The sequence below is a fragment of the Phodopus roborovskii genome, unplaced genomic scaffold (assembly GCF_943737965.1).
Source record: "Phodopus roborovskii unplaced genomic scaffold, PHOROB, whole genome shotgun sequence".
NCBI classification, from domain to species: Eukaryota; Metazoa; Chordata; class Mammalia; order Rodentia; family Cricetidae; genus Phodopus; species Phodopus roborovskii.
Genome location: NW_026125189.1, coordinates 103,271 through 109,270, shown reverse-complemented (window position 1 = coordinate 109,270; position 6,000 = coordinate 103,271). Strand labels below are relative to the sequence as shown.

Genomic DNA, 6,000 nt, shown 5'->3' with positions numbered 1-6,000 from the left:
ATTTAAAAGTCAACCAACTAACCATTTAGCTCCGGTGAGTTTTAAGAACAGCAAACACACGAAAGACCGGAAGGAGTTTTGTCCTTTGCAGGGTTTCTTTACTTCCTGGTGGGGTGGGGACTGAAACCTCTCACCTTCTGTCTCCCTGCTCAAGAGTCCAGAAAGAGATCAGATGGCAGCAGGGATCTGCTGTATCGGGCTTCGATTGGGGTGGACGGGCCAGAACAAGTTTATCTCCGGGGTGCCTAGAGACTAGGGGCATCCTCGGCTGGATCACGGCGAGACCGGGGAAGCAGGACTACGGAGGCTGCGCCCGAGCTCTCCCCGCCTCCGCGCTGTCTGCCGTCCGGCCCCGCCCGGCGCAGCCCTAAGGTACGCACCGGAGTGTGTAAGGCACAACCGGGTGTCAGAGGCTGCAGTTTTAGGGGTCGGGAGTGCCCTGGGAAACAGGGGCAGGACGCCAGCTCTAACCCAGAAGCGCGAGCACCTGCACAGCACCGGGTCCAGAGGAGCGCACCAGCCCAGCCCTCGCCGCGGAGTCCCCCGCCGGGTAGCTTTGGGGTAAGGGGAGGGGTCTGCACGCCAGCGCCGTCTGCTCGGTTTGGGCTGACCCGGCGCGGCTCCTTGGAATGAGGGTGGGGAAGGGACATCGTGTCCTCTAGACAGCCCTGCGGCCGAAGAGGAACCAGAGATGGACCGACTGGTCTCCCTGTGTCGGCCCCCAGTGGTCTGCCCCCGCCACCCTCTTGCCTGCTTCCCGCTTCTTCCGTGTGCGCCTCCAGGAACAAGGTCCTTTATTATCGCAACGGGAGGCCCGGGGTTGATCACGCGGCCTCGTGGCCCCTAGGTGAAACCCTTGGCACGCATCGTTCAATGCCCGCGCAATTTCACAGAGGGGACTGAGAGCCCAGCAATGGAAGGAACTGGCCCAAGGTCACTTCGTGGTTCAAGGCCGAGCCTGGGTAGAAGCCATTCATCTATCCTGGCCTTGGCTGTAGGCCCTGCGCGGTCGCGACCCATCTCCCGACCTCACCCTCGTCCACCCCCCTCCTCCCGTGGCCTCCACTAGGCTCTGTTCTCGAGAGTTTTGGCAGAGCCTCCTCCGTGCCTGCTGCGCTCGGAAAGGATGCTGCACAGCGGTGAGGCGCTGGTCCTGCCGCTTGAGCGCGAGCGGGCCTGGCTTACTGGAGACTGAATGGGCCTCGGTGCTGGGCGAGGAGGAGGTTCAGGCAAGGTGGCGGGATTGCGGGGGTTCGCCTGGGGATGGCAGAGCTGCAGGAGGCCTGGCAGGCCCAGGCCTGAAGCCACCCCAGCTCAGCGTCGGGAGGACAGAGAAGCTTTGTCTAGGTGGGCCGCTCAGCCAATGGGAGCGCAGCTTTGGCCGAGCCCCCGCCTTGGTCCCCGCCCTCTTGCCGTCTGGCGGGGGCCACAGCTCTGGGATTGGCCGTGAGGTCCACAGCGATATCGGGCGTGGTGGGGAGGGAGGGAGGCCCCTGGGCAACTCCACCGTACCCCTTGCTTGCTGGAGGACACTGAGATTGCGTGGGTTCGTGCATCTGGGTGAGGCCCCGACGTCTTTTTCCCTATGCCGGCGCCTGCCCCTTCCAGGAGGAGGCGGCTTAACACCAGTCGCATGTTTTTCCAGCCTGTGAGCCAAAGTTAGCCCATAGTCAGCAGGTGCAGGGTCACTGTTTTGCCCAGAGGTTCCCACTTGGAAGAGCTGCAGAGGCTTCCTCTTGCCAGGACCCTTTGTGACGCAGCAGATGCCTTTCTTTCGACATCAGATTCGTCTTGAAGCACTGGGCATATGCACCCTAGCAGGCTAGGAAGCTGAACGGAGACATTCATGTATCGTTCATGATTTCTAAACAACACATCTATAGAGGAAGCCTAGAAGTCAGTGATTCGCCGTCCTGATCGCGGGGTGTTTACCGTGCCGATGGGAGCGATGGTTAGCTAGGGCTTGTGAGTAGTTATGAACTGAAATATATCCAATATAACCCCACTGGGTGACTGCAATTACAGAAGTCCAGAGGGAGACTGGGGAGAGGGAGAGGCTTGTTTGTTTTGTTTTCCCTGAGAGGAGGGTTGAAGCTAAGGCTTCATGCATGATGGGTGTTTACCACCAAACTATATCTTCAACCTGACTTTTGTTAGTTTGAGATGATGTTCCATTAAGTTCCCTGGGCTGACCTTGGATTTCATATAGCCCAGGAAGGCCTTGACGACCCCCCCCCTCCTCCCAACTTCCTGAATAGCTGGGATTACAGTCACTATTGGGAGACTGATTTTTTGCTATAGGCAATTAGGAAAGGTAACTTGGAGGAGGTGTTTTTGTACCAGTTAGGTGTGAAGTAGGTCCGATTTGTATAGGGTAAGGGGAGGCACAGAAATTAAGAGTGATGGTCTAGCAAATGATTTAGTAAGAGCTGGTAAGAATATAGATGCTGTGGATGCCTACACAGGTGGACTTCAAAACTAGCTCCTCTAAAGTCAGGCCTGGATGGAGGAGGGGCTCAGGGGCCCTATCCCTCACAGCTGAAATATTTACTGTAGATCCGGGGAGAGGGGAAGTCATTGGCTAAAATTGTGTATTTGATGATGATGGACAGTTCCAGTGCAGTGGTCAGTCAGATGGTCCTGGTTAAACTACATGGTTGGAAGAAAGAAGTGACAGAAAAGGACTAGTATATCTCCCAAGTGCTGGGATTAAAGGCATGGGCCACCACACCTGGCTTCAAACCCTCTTAATTCACTCAACTACAGGTCTTGGGTGTGCAGGTCACTGCTATAGGAATCCCCATACTCCAAGGGCTTGCAGTTGAATAAGACTCAAAGATGCAGATAAGATAGAAATGGTGTATAGAAAGTGTAGTGAGTTCCCCAGAAGGAAAGCAAAAAATGGAAGCAAGGGCGGGGACAGAGAAATTGCCAGGCTGGGGGCGGGGTGTTGGAGGGAAGGACTGAGGTGAGAGGGTATCTTATGAAGAGTTTCCAGGCAGAGATGTGACCTTGACACTGCAGTGTGCCAGGAAATGTTCCAGTGACAGCAAGAAGGCCACTGTGACTGAGAAACAGTGAATAGAGATGAGGTTAAAAGGACATTGGGACCAATATCATGTCAGATTCTAGGCAGTCTATATAAATGTGGGCTTGGAATTAGATGCAAGAGTGAGATGATGTGATAAATATTTTGCAGAACTGAAAAACCTGCATGGAGACCTTGCTGGACTGCAAAGATCCTACTTGGGAAGCTGTTGCAATACTCGAGGCAAGGAGGGACGAAGGCTTAGATGACAGTGGACCCTAGCTAGCTTGTGAAGGTGATGTCAGTAAGAGCTGCCAACAGCTGTGCCGCAGAATGTGCAGGAAATCAGAACACAAGCACACTTGGGACAAGTTAAACTTAGCATACCCAATAAAACCTTCAAAGGTGCAGTTGTATACTTAAGGCTGGAATTTGGGGCCAAGGCTGAGCTGGAAGTAAACCTTAGCATGTTGACAGCATGTAGATGATACAGCTATGAAAGCTCACCGTGTGGTAAGAACAGACTGGGCGTAGGGCCCTGGGTTAGCATCAGTAGTTGGTCTTGTCCGTGACAGGCAAGCCCCATTCTCCTGGGCATAGAATGTTCTCTTAGTCTGACTATTGTAGTTATAGTGATTTTGACGTCTCTGGTAACGTTTTCCTTTGGGGAAGCACAGATGAGTGATGGAGCAAGGGAGGCATATGTCACATTGTCATTATAAGGTCAACAGTGATGTACTTAAAGAATTAATGATAGTTTTTCAGCAGAATCCACCTACCCTCAGCTACCCTCAGCAGGTCCTAGGTCTCCAACTCATGGAGGCTGGTTTTCATTCTTTCCTAGGGGTCATCTTCTATCCCCTGGTGAAGCTACAGCTGTGGAGACTGAATCCTATGGGCTGGAGCAAGTGCAAGAAGAGGGGGTTGACAGAATAGACACACTGCAGTGACTACCATTTGGTAATTTGTCCCCTGGGCAGATTGAGATCCAGTGTGTCTCTGCAAAACCGGGCTGTGCAGCTAAATCCTTGGCTTTATTGACACCATTGAGATTTGTTTTAAGTTGTGTCTGCATTTATGCTAGAAGTATGGTGAGAGGGAGAGAGAAAGAGAGAAAGAGAGAAAGAGGGAGAGAGAGGAAGGGAGGGAGGGAGAGAGAGAGAGAGAGAGAGAGAGAGAGAGAGAGAGTGTGTGTGCCATCTGATTTCCTGTGTAATCCTATCAGTCTTCCCATCCAGATTTTCTCTCAAAGGACTAGGCATCTCTTTGAACAAAGGGTTTTACTCTTTTACTTTTTGTTTTTTCTAGACAGGATTTCTTTGTCTAGCCCTGGCTGTCCTGGGATTCTAGCTGTAGACCAGGCTGGCCTCAAACTCATAGGGATCTGCCTCCATCTATCTCCCAAGTGCTAGGATTAAAGGCATACCCCACCACCAGTTTAGAAAACATATTGCCTGCCCCTTTGGCAGACCAAACAAAATTACTAAATAATTAGAAGGAAAATGTCCAGAACATATTTTGTGTCTTTCTTGTTCCAGATCTTGTAACTCAAACTCCATGTAGTGTCCAGGCAAATAAAAATAGCGACATGTGTAGTGTTAAGATAGAACTGGCAAAATGGCTTCAAGCATAGCTCCTCTGCTTCATTATTGCTAACTTTTAATGGAGCTGGGAGTGTGTGTCTCAATGACAGAGCATGTGCATAGCATGTGCAGGGCCATGGGTTCAATATCTAGTACCCCAAATAAAATGAAAGAAAACACAACAAACCACTGGACTGAAGTGAATAATAAAAAGAAAATGTAGGAAAGTTAAAGCTCTAGGGTGGCCCAATTTAGCAGCGGGCTGCCAGTGTCGGACTTGGCTTCTGACAGATGTTTGCTGTCTTGGGTACTTCAATACAGGGTACCTGTAGAGGATGCAGCTCGCCCCTCCTCTGTGGGACAGGGCCTCTATGCTGCAGTGTCAAAGGCCCATCTATACACCCTACCCAGAATATTGAGTCTTTTCCTGCTGAATGCCTACCTTCTGTATTCCTGTCCCTGCAGATGCCCTTTCTCTTCTGAGAATGACTTACCCTGATGGGGTTAGGGGAAGATCTAGCTACTGATCCACTGGAAAGCAGGCGGCTGTGGTGTCTTCTAGATACTCAATTTACAGTGTGACATGGCTAGCCCCAGTAGCCCCGACAAGGATATGTGCATATGTTTCAGAGACTGTTCTTGCTTAGCTGCCCTATCCTAGTGGCCATGTCACAACTCACCACCCCTGGAGGCTGATTTACACTCTTCCTCCTCCTTTTGTGTCTTTGAGACAGTGTTTCTCTGTAGCCTTGGCTGTCCTGGAACTCATTCTGTAGACCATGCTGGCCTCAAACTCAGAGAGAGCTGCCTGCCTCTGTTTCCTGACTGTTGGGATTAAAGGTGCTACCATACTTGACTCTTGATTTGGACTCCTTTGAAACGGGAGGAAAAATGGGTTCATTTTGGGTTTCCCCACAGGTGCATTGACCTCCGAGGGGGTGCTCTTGAGAGGAGACCCAGGTTTTCCTAGCATCTTTATTTTGTGACAGCATCCTATGGATTTGGTCATTCCCAGTCAGACCCTTTTACTGTGGTGCTTGAGTTTCAAGGCCAACGGAACCCCTAGCCCTTAGGAGATCTTCCTTTTTCTGACATCACCTACTTCCTGTAACCATTTCTGTTCCCAAACCTAAGGCAGACTAGAGAGAGAACTTCTGTTCTTTTACAGAGAGTGAAATCCAGCCTGAGGCATTAAGATAGCAACAGCCAAGTGGGAAAAGTCCTTAGGTATAACAGGATACACCGTGTTCCATAGACCTAGTCCAGGCTGGCAGTGTAGCTCATCTACAAAAACACTTGCTTAGTAAGAGGCCCTGCCTTTAGATATAAATGTCTACCGTTCTGCGTATGAGAAATTATATTGTAAATATGCCTAATTCAAAGGCCTGA

The 6,000-nt window shown here is 51.0% G+C and overlaps 1 protein-coding gene across 2 annotated transcripts in view; it reads left to right on the top strand.

Moving 5' to 3' along the window:
- The first annotated feature begins 492 nt into the window (after window positions 1–492).
- LOC127226709 (D-beta-hydroxybutyrate dehydrogenase, mitochondrial) overlaps window positions 493–6,000 on the top strand; it is a 30,111-nt gene continuing 24,603 nt past the window's right edge. The window contains exon 1 of one of the 2 annotated variants that reach the window (XM_051190816.1): window positions 493–561. The gene's annotated coding sequence lies outside the window, so the exon portion shown is untranslated. Of the gene's footprint in view, window positions 562–3,964; window positions 3,989–6,000 lie in introns of those variants that run through there. The other variant, XM_051190824.1, reaches the window with a different exon arrangement.